The following is a 19,384-nucleotide window of genomic DNA, read 5'->3' on the forward strand; positions in this document are numbered from 1 at the left end:
TACTTTTACCTACAACATTTCCAAAATGTTTCACTTGAGTTGATGTAGGGTTTGATAGAGTGTAGGAGGAAACATATTTTTTCTAAAGGGAACGCATGATGAGAAATGTTGTAACTATCTTTCCTTGTAAAAAAGGCAGAAACTGGGCTATATCAGACCAAACAGCTTTTTCGTACCCTTCAGAGTCTGATACCATGCCCATGCATACATTCTTGCATCAATATTGAACTGTAAAACACAATACAACTATCTCCCATGCATTCAACTGGTAATAGAAAATTGGTTCCGTAAGTCTTTACAAAACAGTAAATTTTGTTGCAAGTCAAAATAAAAAAAACACCAAAAACTCTATTTCTGCCATACTATACAACAATTTATTACACAGCATCCTATAGCAACCAATTAGAAACCTGCTTTCATTTTAAGTGCATAAGAAATGCAAATGTACACTTAAAGGTAATGTTATACTAGAATTCAGATGCAAAATAATTATATAAAGGATAAATATACCAAATTCCATTTCCATTAAATTAAATACATTGTGTATTGGTTATTCAAAGTTATAAAAAAAACAAAAACATGCCTCCCAATACAACTTTCCCAGCTATGTGATTGAGCAAATAATTACTGCTCAGCCATACATGTAAACAATAGGACACATGGAGAAGAGGAGAGTTAAGGCTTGAGCTGAGATGCAGAGTGAAACAATAGTGATATCCGGGGATTAATACACTGCCAAATTCAGGAGTATTCCATGAAGTCCTGGCAGGATTCTCATATTTTTCTGCTTCCCCAGGGGATGGTACAGAACCATCTGTTAGGATAGCACAGTATTTGCCAGTAGTATTCATGGAAACCTCAGTTTAAACAACCTAAAAGCATTTACTCCATTTTTCCAAAAGGCAAATTAAAATGAATAAGCCTGTAAACCACAAGAGCCTAGTAGCTTGAATATATAGACTTATTTGCTGCTAATTATTGGTGCCAATTTAAAATGCATTTTGTACTGTAAATGCATTTTGTATTCTAAAGTTGATTCCCCTACAGGACACTCTGCATTGATTATAACTGACTTTATATAATATTATTCAACCTAAGCATGTTATACAGAAGAGCAGGTGGGTTTCCTGGTGGAAAAGTTAATGCACAGTTAATTCACTATTTATGTACTAATACATCACCTAAGATTACATAGAGCAGTGCACAGTGATAACTAAGATGCAGCCCATAACTTTAGTGGGTGATTGCAACTATGCTGGAAAGCCGTGCTGCATTGTGGGTTAAAATAGCTGCCTGTAAATTTTGATCATTGTACCATGAAAAACATGCAAACATGCAACATCCCCTTTTCTTTATGGGGGGGGCCTCCATGTTTTACATCACAATGCTGGTGGGTGGCTCTGTTCTGTATAAGAAGGCCAAGATATAAGTTTAATCCTATGGCAAAAAACTGTGGGACTAGCCAGTTAGAATGAAGTTCTTGTTTATACCATCCTCACTGATGATTCAACAGGTTATGTATTAAATGCTTGATATCCTTGATATGTAATCCCAGAGCCCATCCCCAAATGTCTTTACCCTAGTTCTGCGTGGATCTTGCCATGGTAAGGAGGCTCAGCTTGAAGGTAGTTAGCCCAAGATGTTTGGCCAGATGATTATTTACTGTCCTAGGTAAATGCCTGAATGCCCATCTTAAAAGGCAATTAGTTGAGATATGGGTGAAAATGTGGTTTTATTAAACCAGTGGCTAAATGACTGCTTCTCCTTTACCCCTAACACTGTTTGAGGGGAGTCCCTGACCAAAGGCTGAATGTCCAACGGGAACTGGAACTATAATAGTCCAGCAACCATTCTTCTCTAGAGAGGGTATCTTCTGTACTAGGTGTTGCTCAATGAAGCTTAGCTTAGTTTGTGCCACAAAATACTTTGTTTTATGGACTGTTTGTTAAAGACTGTTTCTAAAGCTGGCCATACACCGGAGAGCTGCGCATTTGGTGACCCACCACATGATTTAGCCATCCACAATTGTTTGCCTCTGGGGCCTACAAAAACCCACTGGATGAGGATTGCATCAAGTGCCAATGGAGTCTTTTTCTAATAGGATTTCCAGCCTTCCTGTTATTTAAATGATTTCATGCCCACTGGTGTCCCAAAAAGCTGCCGACTTGGTCTGCAGTTTCTATCAACCCATATATATACCCATCTTAAAGCTTTAACTGTGCTAACCACAACAATTCTAAATACTGATTCGAGCTACAGAAAGCCATAGGTGGGCCAACTTTTTTTACTGCTATTATATTATCCCAGGATACTCAGGCTTCTGCCATGCAGGGTGGATTTTCAGCCTGCAGATAAAGGAAGGCAGAAAATCCACCCCTATGCTTCAAAAAGCTTATTCATGTGTCTGTACCCAAAGCCACTGAGTCGGCCTCGGTACAGGCACACTTAATTTTTTTGGCAACAAAATGCAAATTCGAGCAGTTACGCTCTGAAATCTGCCCAGTGTGCCTGCCCCTGGGTCAATGCAATAACTCCTTGTGTAGGCAGATCAATAAGCTTCAGATAACACAGTTACCCTGCATTTATCTGCAGGCCAAGTATCCACCCTGTGTGGCAGGGGCCTAAACATCCTTTACCTAAAAACAAATTTATAATAAATACATATATATAACCAACGCCACCTCAAACTCAACCTAACAAAAACTGAACTAATGATTTTTCCGCCTAAGCCTGGTCCTACCCCCCCCCCCTTTTCTATCTCTATTGATGGCACCCTCATCAACCCCGTCGATTCGGCGCGTTGTTTGGGGGTGATCTTTGACTCCAGTCTCTCCTTCTCTAACCACATTAACACCACTGTCAAAACCTGTCACTTTTTCTTACGCAATATTGCCAAGATTCGTCTCTCTTTCTACTGCAACAGCTAAGCTGCTCATGCATGCTCTCATCCTGTCACGACTGGACTACTGCAACCTGCTATTAACCGGCCTCCCTAACTCCCATCTTTCCCCCCTACAGTCTATATTAAACACTGCTGCCAGAATTCTCCTCCTCTCATCCAGGAGAGTTCAGGCCCTTCCCCTGCTAAAGTCCTTGTCGTGGCTTCCTATCAAACAAAGAATTGCTTACAAACTTCTTCTCCTAACCTTTAAAGCCCTCCATTCCTCTGCTCCTCACTACATCTCGTCCCTTGTGTCTCCGTACATTCCCGGCCGACTCCTTCGTTCCTCGCAGAGCAATCGTTTGGTCGCGCCCCCCACTACTACTGCGGTTTCCCGTCTTAAACCTTTCTGCCTGGTTGCCCCTTACATTTGGAATGCCCTCCCTGATTTCCTCCGGAGAGAATCCTCCCCCAGTCTTTTTAAAACTAAGGTTAAAGACTACCTTTTGGAGCACTTGCCCAGCACCTGATCTGGGAACTGGCACTTATATTGTAGTGTCACCCACTGTGACCTACAGCACTTATATTTGCCTATTTGTGTCTGTTAGTTACTCTCCCATATAGATTGTAAGCTCTACGGGGCATGGACCTCCTTCCTCTTGTGTCCTCGACTCTTAACTTATTGCTGCTGTATTTATCTGTATTTATTATACTTTGTATTTATCTATTATCTTAACACCCTGTTTATATTAATGTATTCTACTGTACAGCGCTGCGTACATAAGTAGCGCTTTATAAATAAAGATATACATACATACATACATACATATAACATAGAATAGAGCAACTTTCAGAATTCATTTCAGCCCAAAATGACAAAACATGGCAGCCAACATGAAAAAAACACATTTTGCAGACAATAAGGCAAGCATGTTTTCTGAGCAATTTTACAGTGATATAAACCTTCTAATAAATACGGTATATGTCCCTTTAAATAATATAATTAGGTGATTGTGACAGCTGTAGAGGGTCTGAATTTAACATACAGTACTAGGTGGCACACAGAATAAACATATAGAAAGTTTTATTCACAACTGCTACACATGATAAAAGTTTAAGATCAGTTTTATATTCCTAAATATATAAAAAACAAAGGAAATAAATCAAACCATCCTATGTAAAAAGTTATCATAGAAATTAGCATGATGACTAACTTTATCTTGTTTCATTAACTGATACCTAATAACATTTTTCTCAATAATGATTTTTTCCTCTTTAAACTGAAGGAAACAGGCAAATACAACTTACCCCTCTGTGCATCTTACAAATCATTCTGTTAAACCTTTTTGGTGCAGGGGCATTTATGCTACTGTTAAAACAGTGGTGTCTGCTGCAGTACAAAGCTCGATTACTCTGGCAGGTACTGGTTAAAGTTCATTTAAAGTTATTTAAACGGTTGTAGGAAAAGGAATGTAAAGGACAAATGAAAGGTCAGTTGCTATAAATGCTTCCAGCTCACTGCAATATTTACTCTTGGAAAAGTCTACATTTAATACTTTTATAAAGACAATTAGACTTCTTTTTCTTGGCTGAAAACTGTAAACTTGACAATTATTAAGGGAAGGGTAATTCAAAATTAAATACTATTTTATGGAATTCTCTAAAAAATATTTATTTAGAATTAAAACGAAATGACTATTAATAAGAGTTTTGGGGCATAAGAGCAAAGTCTGGGACCATGAAAGGAAATTCTGTTCAGTCTCTATTGTAGGGGTAAGAAAAAAACAGTCACAGGCAACATAAATTATATCTGTAAAAATTATTTAGAAACTTACGAAACTAATAAACTACAAGCACAGGAATTATTAATACAGGTATCGGACCCCTTATCCGGAAACCCGTTATCCAGAAAGCTCCGAATTACGGAAAGCCTGTCTCCCATAGACTCCATTTTAATCAAATAATTCAGAATTTTAAAACTGATTTCCTTTTTCTATGTGGAAATAAAACAGTACCTTGTAACTGATCCCAACTAAGATATATATAATCCTTATTGGATGCAAAACAATCCTATTGGGTTTAATTAATGTTTTATTGATTTTTTAGTAGACTTAAGGTATGGAGATCCAAATTACGGAAAGACCCCTTATCCGGAATACCCTTGGTCCCGAGCATTCTGGATAATGGGTCCTATACCTGTATATATTTAGCAAAAATCTGCCTCAATATATACAAAAAAGAAAGAGTGTTCTACTGCCTTTCACTTTCATGTTGCTGGTTTACGTGCAAGAAAAAACATATGTAGATTTTCAGGATTTACAACTGATTCCAGACAAGGTAGGAATAAACAAGAAAGATATTGGTTTCATTTTATATGCATTCCAGTCATTACTGGCACAGCACTGGAAGGTATAGTATATGGCCAGCCAATGGCTATAAACAGGAGTGAAAACTGCAGCATAAATCCTGTTTGACCTCGTTGGTGTGTTTGAAATGCAAGGCCAAGATATTTGAGTACAGCACCTCAAGCAATTTTGTTATCTTCCCTGTACAGTACTCATCTAGTTCAAGTCTTTCTTTCAGGTAAATGCCTCATCACCTCGCTGTGTATAGTGTGGTTTAAACATAGCTGCTGAGATGTGGGTTTTAGCAAAAGACTCTCTGGTTTGAGGCTAGAATGTGTTAAGGAGATGGCTACAAGGGGAGCCACAGTTAATGTTACTTTTGGTGGCAAAGCTTTTAACAACCCTTCCGAAAAAAAAGGAATGTTGACAATTTAAAGAAGCTTCCTGCATGACAGAATATAAAGTGGTACCTTATAGCAGGACTAAAGAAGATATGCAGCAGTTGATAAAATTCTTGAGGTCACAGGTTGGAGTTTCCTGAAGGAACAGAAACACAAAAATATTTTGTTATAACTCTGTTAAAATGTATTGTTTAATTCCTGTTAGCCATTTAATTTTTTCTCAGGTTTGCAATCAAATATGTGTGACCATATGGATATATTTTCTTCTCAAAAAGTCTTGTGTTTTGTCATATTTGCTAATTATCTTATCAATTATATAGTTCTGTCATTACACAAGAGATAAATAATTGCTCCACATTATAATCAGTGAAACATTATTCACACCGGTACCTGTGCCAGTAGAGGAAACAAAGGGAGAAAATACAAAGATCATGGACACAGAGTTCTGTTAAGAAATGGACCCAGGACCCGGTGCAGTGATGCTAACCACTGTGCCCCTTGCTGCTCTAAGTAGAAGTGCAGGTTCTTGAGAGCTTATTGAAAGGAAGGCCCTTCCATGTATAATTTCTACTGTACTGTATGTAAAATTATAAGAAAAAGTGAAAGGACTACACAAAACCAGTATTTGCTCTGAATTGCTTATGTTATAATCAGTGGAAAACACCCAGTATATGCACAAGTGCAACAGTCTGAATTTCAGAAGTTGTTGAAATGCCAAATGGGAACTAATTCAATTGCAATTTTCTGTTTCCTTACACATTAATTTAAATTGTTATTACTGGAAGATGTTGCACACTCAGGACTTTCATACCAAAAAACTGTGCTGGATTTCTTTATATAGCTTCCTAAACTGGCACTCACCACCTCTCTGACAGGCTCCCAGATGCTTTTCTTTATTGGTCAATAATTGTGCAATCTGGAAGTACTCATTGGCTTATGGGTATGTGCGATAAATCTTTATTGTCTTCACAGATCCACAGTCCAAATATATCTAGGTCTCTCTCCTCTGCCTTCTCCCTCTCTAGTCTGCTTTAGGTCAGAATATGATCTCTGCATCTAGTTTTACTGCATGCAAGTAAATATGGGGTTTGGATCTCCATACTTGAAGTCTACTAAAAATCATTTAAACATTAAATAAATCCAATGTTTAAAACTCTCTATTCCCTTCTATATTCTGGGGTCACTAAATGAGCAGCAAACATTCTGTGGTAATTAACTATGTTAAAGAACTACAAGTCTATTTGCTGTGTTTGAGGGATTGACTTGTGTAAACCTTAAATAAACCTGTCACAATAATAGATCTTAATTCTACTGAAAAGCCAGGCTTTGTTTAGAATTAATTATATTTTTAAAGGCCGCTGATAGGCTTGGACTCCTATCCCAAAAATTACCTCACGGTGTCTCAGTGGTACAACATGGGAGAAAATTGATGGTGGTATATGGCACAAAAAGAATCTATCAAAATATCACAGACTCAGATCAATACTCTCTCTTCTGCCATCTATTTCTCCTAAAGGAAAAATATATTCCCCATTTTTGACACTTGCTCATTCAGTTAGGTTTATGTAAAAAAGGTGCATAAACACAATCTGAACTTCCAGGAACAAATATAAATGGTTTTACAAACACGATTTCACAGATTGCAAGAAAACCATGATACCTGTACAAGTAATTTCTCACAATCCCTTAGACACAGTGTGACGCAACCCTGCTCTTACCCTGTTTCATTGTGAAGTAAAGGATTCTGGGACTTGAAGCCCCACTGCTTTGCAAAGAATCTGTGCACCGCCCATTATGGACTTCAGGTTGAGAAACCATAACTTCACAAAGAAACATGGTAGGGGTGGGGTAGCATTAATGTGCAAACATATGGGGGGTGGGGAGCTGAGATAGTTTATCATGGTCCTTTCATTCTTTATTCTGGGTCATGACTGCAGTTTCAGAATGGCTGATATGAATATACACAGTTTAAAAGTGTTTTGTTATCTATCTTGGTCAGAGGTTCTAGTAAATACCGCACATATGTAAATCACTACTATAGATCCCTGACCTATTAAAACATTTTCCTACTAATTTCAATTGAAAGCATCATTCCCAAATCTATTAATAATAAAATTAATCAAAAAGTTAACCCCTCCTTTTACAGTGGGAGGAATATTTGACTTGAGGTGGCCATACACGGGCTGATTCTAGCTGCTGATATTGGTCCCTTGGACCGATTCGGCAGCTTATAGGCCTGTGTATGGGCACTAAAGACGGGCCTGCCTGACCAACATCTGGCCTGAAATTGGCCAGATCTCGATCAGGGAGGTTTGAAATTTAGTCGGATCGGGGACCAAATTGGCTCGTTGATGTGGTCCCCGAACCGGAGGACGCCTATGCCCGTCGTTCTAACTCCATCCTTTGGCCCAAGGGCCAAATGACCGAGTTAGTCCGATATCACCCACCTGTAGAGGATATTGGGAAAAAATCTGCTCGCTTGGCGGCCTTCATAAACTACATAGATGTACAGATATTGAAAGAAGTGATGGATTGGAGGCTAAGCAAGTAAGTAAAAGCCCGCTATGAAGAAGGCGCAGCAGTCTGGAAATCAAAGTCAAGTGGATAGGAGCTTTGGTGGCATCTAAGATACTTTTGCATGGTACTTTTTAGATGAACTCGGCAAGCCAATACAGATATTTGATTTAGTGGACAACAAAAAGAAAGTAATCAAAGATGATGAAAAAAAACTAAAAATGGAGAGTGCAAAAATGGCTGGTGTGTTTGAAGCTAAGATAAAAATATATTGGGCTTGTTTACTAAGGCGACCAGAATATTTGTAGTATCGGGTTGATTGAAAGTGATTACAATCGCTGCCTAACCTTTGGTACTCCCCTGTGATTGAACCTTTCCTTCTCCTTTAAAAACAGTAAATACAAGGGCAATAAGGACACAAAACAATGGCTGCTAAAGCCTAGGAGAATTAAAAGGGTTTTGATACTAATATTTTCAACATGTGTTCTAAAATGATCACATCTTTGGGGGATTAGGATGGTTACTAAATAATTTACTGTATGCAGGGGAACATGGTAAAACCTTTGTTTGTGGATGTTACCAATAGAAGGTTTTGCATTCAGGCCCGGATTTGTGGCGAAGCCACAAAGGCCCGGGCCTAGGGCGGCACAAATTTATGAAGCAAGAAATAGCCTCCCTAGTTATATATGTGGCTTGGATACCTTAACCTTCATTGTGTTCTGCTTATGACTGTATGGCAGCTATAGAACAGTGAACCGTTCGTAAAGGCTTATTATGGATTAACAGTATTAGGTGTAGCTAACCATAGCTTAATTTGTGTGTATGTGATCTGTAAATAACAGACATGTGTCAAGGCTCACCACAGAAAAATTCACCTACTCTTTATTTATTCCTATGGGATTTTTAGAAGCATATTTAGCAATGGGTGTGTGTTAGAGTTCATCATTTAATAAATACACTTCTAAAAATCCCATAGGAGTAAATAGAACTTGGGTGCATTTTTCTGTGAAGTCAACTGTAAAGATATACTGTACACTGCAAGGGTGACCACACTCATAAAAAACCCTCCTCTGGTTTGTCTTTGTTGACTTCCAGAAATGTAAACATAAATACTCATCTCTAGTATCCTAGTAATAAATCTAAAGCTAACAGCATCTTTTGAAACTAGCTAACAGGCATGTAGAGATAATAGCCCCAAGAATGCTAGTCCACTTTATAAGGTACAGGTATAGGACCCATTATCCAGAATGCTCGGGACCAAGGGTATTCCGGATAAGGGGTCTTTCCGTAATTTGGATCTCAATACCTTAAGTCTAATAAAAAATCAATAAAACATTAATTAAACCCAATAGGATTGTTTTGCATCCAATAAGGATTAATTATATCTTAGTTGGAATCAATTACAAGGTACTGTTTTATTACTACATAGAAAAAGGAAATCAGTTTTAAAATTCTGAATTATTTGATTAAAATGGAGTCTATGGGAGACGGGCATTCCATAATTCGGAGCTTTCTGGATATCGGGTTTCCGGATAAGGGGTCCGATACCTGTATTACACTCTGTGCCTATAAACAGTTCTTAATCTCACTTCCTGCAGGCTGATCACATATCATACATATGCGTTAAATATATATTATATGCAGTGCAGTCACATTAAAAGAGTGCCCACAACACACCATAAAGCAGTTCTTACCACATCAACTGACTGAAATAAGTTCTCCATCTCTCAGTAATCCTTGGACTAATAAATTAACTCTAAAGCTTATCAAAGAATTAGGCTACACACAATGTTTTGGGATTCTTTAATAGCCCGAGGCAACCACCAAACTCTTTCAAAGTGAAAATCTGTGACTCAGAAATGCCCCCACTAGTTCCCCATCTTCTTTTCTTCTGGTTCATGGCACATGCTCTTGGCTGCCGCCAGTTGCCTGAACTAGGGACTGACTTGAAATATTAATATAATAATTAATTAAAATCTATATTTAAAATAGACATAAAAAATAGTGCATTCTGCATCAGAATTGAATAATCAGCCCTATAGTACCAACTTCTATGACAGACAAATGGTCTGTCAAATGGTTTCTGTCATGCAGCCCCATGCCATTGACCGTGGATATTTAGTGGGCTGTTGGCGCGCTTGGGCCTTTGTGTACTTGAAATGCCAAGGTCTATTTTGAATCCCATTCCTGGTCTGACAGGACCTCATTTTCTCGTGACAGCATGCGACAACTCCTAAACTGAGATTCTCAACTGCGGCTTAAGGCACACTGAGCATATCCGTGGCACTCAAAAGATTGGTGCAACATGAAAATAAAGTTAGGATATGATTTTATTAGATTATTTAAATTCAATAAATCCTTTGTGTGTAACATGTAATACAAATTACAAAAGGAAAAATAAAATAGTATATGAATACCTAATCAACAGATTCAATATGGGATATATATATATTTGTATATATTGCCCATTTACATCTTTTCTCTTTAGCCACCATTTTGTCATGGGCTGTGTGGTCCCTCAGTGATCAGCTGGCCAGAAATAATGCAGCTCTAATTGTAACAGAACTAAGTGTGGGAGTAAAAGACAAAATTGTGTTCATTAATTGGCTCATGTGGCCTAACTTGTATGTGTGCCCTTTGTTTGTTTGTGTGCACCGTGAATTGTATGATCCCAGAGGGAGGCCCTTAGTACTTAAAATGGCATCTTTCTATTTAGGATTACTCAAGGGCACATACTACTTTACTTTAATGAAACAGGGATTCACATATTAACTGTTTTATTCTTTAAAAAGAATAAAAGCAATTATATTTAATCTCAGCTTAGTTGCCCTGGAGCTCATTTTGCCACTGACTTTTTCAAGTAGGCCATTACAGACACTGAGGTAACTGAGAGGTATTAGTAGGAGCCTTTATTATTTTTATTCATTTTAACCATTGACCGTTTTTAATATTTAAACAATTTTGGGCTACTACATTGGTTTTTTTCCAGGAGAAAATTAAACATGATGAGACTGATCTAATGCAACATTTACATTTTATTTATCTATAATAATTCTGCCCTGTTCTAATCATTTTTTGAAATACAAGTGAAGAATATAAAATGAATATTAAGTCAAAATTCTGCTGTAAGAGAGCTAAGGAACATCAGTAGCTTATTAGAAACCAAGCAGATCCTTAGTTTGCAACATATGTTACAAGGTCTGACTGTGCAGTCATCTGAATATAGAAATCAGGAGAAACTCTGAACTGAACACATTGCACTGCAGTGTGGGAGGCACAAGGCAGAAGAGATGCTGGAGAGAGCAGCCATGTGAGAAGAACGTGCTAAACATTTCAAGACAGAAACAAAAATTTCCCAATAAGCATAAAAAGGTGGAATTGCAAAATTCAGAAATATGTTAAAAAAATTAACCAGGAAAATGCATTTAGATGGCGGTTTCAAATATATCCAAGGTATTTATACCTTTATTGGAATTAATGTACCCCTATTGTGGTATATAAAGGTTCACCAGGGAGTTTTCATTATCATAAATAAAAAGGCCAAAGTGCTTTCACAGAAGTCAGGGAACTTAGTGCTGGCATCTGATATTCTCAATATTTACAAGTGGCAGTATAATATATTTTGCAATAAACAACTTTCAGTTAGAATGAATTAAACATGGAGGAGCAAATTAACCTACTTGTATGATTATGGGATGTGGGAGGAAATCAAAATACAGGTATGGGATCCCTTATCCGGAAACCAGTTATCCAAAAAGTTCCAAATTACGGAAAGGTAATCTCCCATAGACTCCAAATAATTCTAATTTTTAAAAATGATTTCCTTTTTCACTGTAATAATAAAACAGTACCTTGTATTTGATCCCAACTAAGAAATAATTCATCCTTATTGGAGGCAAAACAAGCCAACTGTGTTTATTCAATATTTAAAAGATTTTTAGCAGATATGAAGATCCAAATTACGGAAACATCCCTTATCCGGAAAACCCCAGGTCCTGAGCATTCTGGGTAACAGGTCCTATACCTGTACCTCAAAGAAACCATACAAATTCCTTATATATGGAACTGAACTAGCAGACTGTTCTACCCCACATATTATAAAGAAAAATAATTCCTCTGCCTTCCAATAAACCAGTTAGAAATGCAAACTGGATTCATTTACTTAGGTAAGGAATATTTTTATAAAAGAGAGGGCAGCATTTATTAAAAATTCTGCTTCAAATTTTAATACCATTTCAGCTATTTTGATGATTATAAAAAACTAATGCAAATAAAAGCTTTTGCCAAATCACTAGAAGAGAAAATTTTGAATTAAATTTTTGTAGAAAGTCGGTTATATAGGTCAAAGAAATATAATGGTAAAAATAGGAGCAATAGCACTATTAAAAGTTTATTTTCAAAGGGCCATTATATTCCATAAATAATCTTACAAAATCAAGCAGTATTTTAAAGATAAAAATGAAGATTCAGTAAAATAATCCATCATAATAAATCATGTATTGGCATCCTACAATGGGGGCTGCAAGAGACCTGGCTAAGGAAGCTCTTTACATGTATGGCCATCCTATGTTCCCTCTTTTTGAAAAGCTGTGTATACAAAAAACCCACACTTACAAGTAATGAATTGGAATTGAAGTGTTTGTACATACATCTCTCATGTGTGCTGGAGCCATAAGCAGGCCCGTATTTGTGGAGAGGCTACAAAGGCCCAGGACTAGGGTGGCACAAATTTGGGGGTGGCATGCTGCCTGCTGCACCAAAATGTTGACTTTTGCTCCCATATGGATTTTCAAAATGCATGGTCAAAAAATTAATACACTTCAGAATTATAGTTATTAAAACTAACTGGATATATAACCTGGGCAAGACCTTATTCCTTTCCTCTAATGGTAATATCAAAACAATTATTCTGGTATGCCTGACAAGAAGAGCCTTGAAACAGAATTATGTCTCTCTGTTACAACTGGTTTCCAAGAGCCTGCATGAGTCACCAGTGACAACCTCTTAGAACAAAAATGATTAAAATGAAGTTTCATACTATTTCTAAATATCGCCTTAAGGAGGCAATGAGGAATTGTAGTAAAAGTTGTGTTCATCAACATAACTTAAACATCTAAAACATTATGGGATGCACTTGTCAACCGCACTGATGCACTGGCAATCATCTGGATATGCTTACATTATTCTACATACAGCAACAGGGAAGTTATAAGGAAATAAGTGATGTCACTGCAATAATATATTTCCATAAAGGGCAGAAGTCAAGTAACATTGTGGCCTCTGTTTAGCACCCTCTCTTCCTTAGTTGTCAAAGTTCAGACTTCCTTCATCCTATATATGATTTCAGCCCTCCTAAATACAGATGCAGCCAAGTTCCATTATAATGCTGTTGCATTATGGCTCTTTCAGTTAGCAGAGGGGAAAAAAATACCAAAATTTGCCACCAGGTGGCCCATGGTCTATGGAGTTTTCTATTTTGTTTTGCTGCCAAGACTTTGCACTCCAGCACCCTCTAGAGGCAGGAATTAACACTCAATAAATGGTGTCTGGACATGGTAAGACAAAAGCAGAAAATTTACTGGCTGCATCTATACAGTATCTGTCTCTATTCATCCTAATATTTCCCGGAACCCTAAAACTGAACCTTAGGGTTAGTATAAGCATTAGGGAGTAGAATAAACAGAAGCACATGGGAGGTATTAGTGGCACATTCAGGGTGGTGGCATAGAGAAGGATGAGTGGATTGATAAGGGGAAAGGAACAGAAGAAAGGAGCACCATCTGTGAGCTGAAGGGAGGTAAGGACAATGCAGGGAAGAACAATCTGAACTAAAACCTGATATCTGAATATCTACCAGGAGACCAGAAAGGATTTTGGGCAAAGGATTTTTTGCACTGACACCCAAATGAGGCAAAGTCCTCCTCTGCTCAGATTTACTGTACACGACTTTCCCTGGTTATTCAGACAAAAATGATATGATCACTGATGAGTGAAAACAGAATTTGAGCTTCAAGATATAATTAACAGCTCAATGCATTGAGCCAATTTTAGGCTCAAACTGAGCCATGGGGATATATGATTCTAGTGGAATACTGTATGTATTTGTATGTGATTTTTTTTTACACAAATTCCTATGTGATTTGCCCTATAAACACATGAAAATGCATAGCTGATAAGGAAATGAAATTCCATGTACATTCTAAAATAGGTCAGTGTCCTGAAATATGTGATATGCTAATTGTGCTTCCAGCAAATTCAACCCCAAAGCTCAGATGGCTAAGGAGGGACACGTGGGATTAGCATGCAAATAGATATGTAATCAGCTGAATCCCCGTGCAAATAGGTAAGGCAGCATTTAGGGCACAGTTATACTGGCAAATGACATGACTGCAACATCAACTAAGGAAGGATAACCCTGGCTTCTAAGGCATTGGCATAAGGCAATTGCATACCATTTTTATATATACAGATATATATATTGACCAAAGAAAAGTGGAACTGCTGTGAAATCTGGGTGCAATTGGACTTAGCCCCTTGGTAGAGGCTCACATACAAAAATCAACCAAAAGAGTCCTGCACTCCAAACACTTTATTGTTAAAAACACATAGAAAAAGGAAACGCTTCAGAGCGTGAAAAAAAAAAAAAAAAAAAAATATATATATATAGGAAAAGCTGACTAATCCCCCAAGCTGACTAATCCCCCAAACGAGTATCATGAGTACAGGGGAGACCTTAAACATGTGTTATCTTACTGATAACAGAATTACCTACCTTTGTCCCAGCATTCTCTCTGACCTGGTCCTCAGTCAGAAGGTGATCGTTTTTCTTTGCTTCCTTGTGCAGAGTGAAGCCCCGCCCCCACTTCCTGTTCAGGTCTCACATAAAAAAAAAAAAACCCTGCTATTGAACAGACTGGCTCCTGCTGCCTCCAGGCATGCCCAGAAGGCTCTCCAGATCGACTACAGGTAGTCGAAGAGAGAACTGAACAGGAAGTGGGGGCAGGGCTTCACTCTGCACAAGGAAGCAAAGAAAAACGATCACCTTCTGACTGAGGAACCAGGTCAGAGAGAATGCTGGGACAAAGGTAGGTAATTCTGAAGGCTGTTTACTTATTCTTTAAAGAAAGTGTCTGTTGTGGATCCCACATGCTTACAACACACGCACATATATATATATATATATATATTTACCTTAATAGAACAATCTTTGCCATATAGATAGTTAACAAAAAATGTGCAGCTGAATCATGCCTCTGCAGTTTCTTTCACTTCTGCACAGACCCTGTGCTTTATTGGGGGGGGGTAAAAAGATCCCATACATGTACTGCATAAGCACAGTAACAAGCCTTCCTTATCTAAAGATATTAACTTAAAGGATACTGTCATCAGTTAATAGAGTTTCTCCAGCAGAATCCTGCATTGAAATCCTTTCTTCGGGAATACAAACAGGATTTGTTATATTTAATTTTGAAATTGCACATAGGGCTAGCCATATTCTTCATTTCCCAGGGTACCACAACCATGTGACCTGTGTTCTGATAAATCTCAGTCACACTTTATTGCTGCGCTGCAAGTTGGAGTGATATCACCCTCCCTTTCCCCTCAGCAGCCAATGAGCAGAAAAATGGGAAGGGAGCAAGATAGCAGCTCCCAGTAGATCAGAATAGCACTCAATAGGAAGAAATCCAAGTCCGGCTTGGGACTCCTCCAGTTACATGGGAGTAGGAGAAACAATAGGTTACCCAAAAGCAGTTCTAATATGTAGCGCTGGCTCCTTCTGAAAGCTCAGACTCAGGCACAATGCACGGAGATGGTGCCTACACACCAATATTACAACTAAAAAAAAAGATACATTTGTTGGTTCATGAATAAAATTTTAAATGGCAGGGTGAATTATTTGCTATGTAAATACTGAAATTTAGAAATAAGATGTACACCATGCAAATTATGCCAGTATCCCTTTAATAAGATATGGACATGAAGAAAGGTGAACAACCCCTTTAAATGTCACAATTTCCTCCAACAGGAAAAAAATGCATCAGGCAGAGAAAATGCACATTTGATTTATTGCTCCTGAGGAAGCGTGTAGTTAAACACGTGAAACGCGTTGAGCTTTGGAGGACACTCCGATTGTTTTTACTTATACACTACTGCTGTACTGTAAGTAGCCTGCAGAGCGCAGGGCTTTTTATTCATTAAATAGTTTTACACTATATTTGCCTCATTTTCTATTCTATATACAACGTGGAATTGGATCTCACTTCAATCAAAAGCCCAGTGGGGGTTTTGTTTACATGCGTTCTGATACGTTATTCTGGTGAGCAGTTTGTACATATATAGAGCTTGGGTCACATTTAAGGTGGTGTTCAACTAAAGCTCTCACCCGATTTATCGATACTTTTTGTTTTTACTCGTTTGCACTATATATTGTTTTTATTTTTACATGCGCTTCTATCAACATTCTGTACACAGCTAAATAATTATGACTTACCTCAAATATTATGCTGAATCTATGACCGAAACGTCCATCTGCTTGTTTCATTTGGTCACACAAGAATAGTGATAGTATATTAAATATCTTAAGTGAAAAGAGTAAACAGAATATTCTTTGCTTTTGATGTTATGCAAGGAAAGGCAGAGCATCCTTCCTTCTATATTCAACTGCCAGGTCCCACCCCAACAGTTTCCTACTCCACCAACAAACACTCTACAATCAAACAGAAGGGATCTGAAAGTACAGTAGTTCTTCATTTTAACACTTAAATTAGAATGTAAAGGGGAAGATTTCACATGTGTACAAGTTCAGTGTGCTAATTTACTTTGCAATTATGCTAGACAGTAATGAAACTAGGGTTGACCGTGTCTGGGAGCAGGATTTCCACCTGGGCCCCTCTGACCTCCAGACTGGCCCCCTCAACCCTCTACACAGCTTCTTATAATCCCCTGGACATTAGGGTTGCCACATGGCCAGTGGTTTGGGAGCTGGTAAAATGATAATTGATGCCAATGTTAATAACAAGAGGGAAAGATAGAAATATATGAATGACAGTAATTTTTTCTAAAAAAAAGGTGCCAACTCTACCGGACCTGCACAATACTTTTACAATCCTCATGCTGTTGTGTCTGTAATGGGCCCCATGGATACAGACCTGGGTAACTATGCTACTGATGCTAGAAAGATGGAGGGAAAGTGAATTGTGGGGAAAAGCACAGAATACTGCCACTGTTGCCACTCTTATCAGTAAATCACTGTCAGGTATTCCATTTACCTATAAGTTATCTGCCTTACCTATAAAGGGTGATGGCAGATGGGATGTTTTGTTGTCCACCCTAAATCTCCTCAAGTGTGGTCAACAAAATGCCCAAAAATACTGCATGGATCACCACTGGTAAAACAAAAGCAGTGAAAAATGCAGAAGGCTATTTCTGCACTTATGTGCAGTACAAGTGAGGGAATACAACGTTATGGGAGATAGCTCTTAGTACAAGTTGATCCAGGGACTGGTCAGATTGCCATCTTGGAGTCAGGAAGGAATTTTTTCCCCTCTGCTGCAAATTAGAGAGGCTTCAGATGGGTTTTTTTTGCCTCCCTCTGGATCAACTAGTAGTTAGGCAGGTTATATATAGGCATTATGGTTGAACGTGATGGACGTATGTCTTTTTTCAACCCAACTTACTATGTTACTATGTGATAGTGCGAGCCTTCACCCTAAGGGGTGTTTGATCTGGCTTTGTCATGTGGGACATTGGCTACAATACACAGGCAGACCTGTACAGTAGTCTGATTGATCAAACAACCAACAGAAATTTTCTTTCAGGACTGATAAATCTTAATCCAATTGCAGAACAGCCCCCCGACAGGATTTACATTCCCGGATTGTTGGGTGTGTATTGAGATTCTATATATAGTCTCTGCTATAAAGCAAGATCACATATGTCTTGTAGCGGTTTCAACAAAATTATGTAAATAGATGGTACCTTCTCAAGTCACTGGCTCTTCAAATCTTGAATAAAAGCTCAATATACATACACTATTGATGCCAACCTATTGCTACCTGTAAGTGGATTACAAAATAAACACCAGCATAATACTATACACCATGTAACACACTAGATGCAGCCAAATGATTCAGATTTGTGTGACTTCTCCTTACACATCAATGAATACAGTGAATAGTACATTGCACATGGTGAACAGTACATTGCAGGGGATTAAATAATATGCAAATGGTTTCAGGGACTATTTGCAGCTCATTAGCCATTAATGCAGAACATTTTTAAGCTCAAAATTAACACAGTGTCCATGTTAATTAACTGTCTTGCAATAACTGACATTAGTAATGCAGGAGACATAATGGGCCAGATTCAATCCAATGAGAAAACGTTTGTCCATGGTTTAACACGGAAGACTTTACTGAAGTCTATACAAAAATCTTGAATTGAATCAGGTGATACATACTTCTCATTGAATTGAATATAGCCACTATAGCACCATAGATAATAATGATGATGAATAGTGAATTTATTAATATAGGTATGGAATCAGGGGCGCTTCTGCCATTAGGCGAGTTGAGAAACTTGCCTCAGGCAGCAGAAGCGCCGCAGTTACCAGGGGAGGCAAAAAGCCGCTCCTGGTAACTCTAAGAGCCGAAAATTAATCCTTATTAGAGGTAAACAATCCTGTTGGGTTTTATTAATTTTTCAGTAGATTTAAATGTAAATCCAAATTAAGAAAAACCCCAGGTCCTGCACATTCTGCATACGATATGTGTATTCATTCTTTCCCAGTTTGACCCATTTACAAACAGTAGCCAAATTTGCACCTAGGCAATAACACATAGTAACCAATCAGCGATTAGATTTTTTTTCCAGAACAATGAAAGCAAACACCTAACTGCAGAGGTGCAAATTTACCCAGTGTTTTTTAAATGATCCCCACTGTTTGCTGCTTACATTAATAATGGCATGTCATCCATCAGATAATTTTGTGGCATTATTTCACAAATCTCTGAGTAGCAATAACAACTGGCAAGGTGAAGTGTAATTAAAATGCAAATAGTTGTGATTGCTTTATTTTAGTAAACATTGTGTTTGCTATAAATAACGACCCTAGAGCACCTATGTTAGTAAAGGAGCAATATTTAATACCCAGATTACAATGAAAGCCTTCAAACACACAGAGATATCGTACTGGAAACATTTCCCTTCTTGCTGATGGCTAAAATCAGGATGTTAGTCACGCG

At 37.9% G+C, this 19,384-nt stretch overlaps 1 protein-coding gene across 12 annotated transcripts in view; it reads right to left on the reverse strand.

The window, feature by feature from the left end:
- cdkl5 (cyclin dependent kinase like 5) overlaps nucleotides 1–19,384 on the reverse strand; it is a 185,161-nt gene that overhangs the window by 122,813 nt on the left and 42,964 nt on the right. For 11 of the 12 annotated variants that reach the window (XM_031896713.1, XM_004911760.4, XM_031896712.1 and 8 more), the window contains one exon: nucleotides 5,697–5,763. The gene's annotated coding sequence lies outside the window, so the exon portion shown is untranslated. Of the gene's footprint in view, nucleotides 1–4,189; nucleotides 4,278–5,696; nucleotides 5,764–19,384 lie in introns of those variants that run through there. The other variant, XM_031896711.1, reaches the window with a different exon arrangement.

The sequence above is a fragment of the Xenopus tropicalis genome, chromosome 2 (genome assembly GCF_000004195.4).
Source record: "Xenopus tropicalis strain Nigerian chromosome 2, UCB_Xtro_10.0, whole genome shotgun sequence".
Lineage (NCBI taxonomy): Eukaryota > Metazoa > Chordata > Amphibia > Anura > Pipidae > Xenopus > Xenopus tropicalis.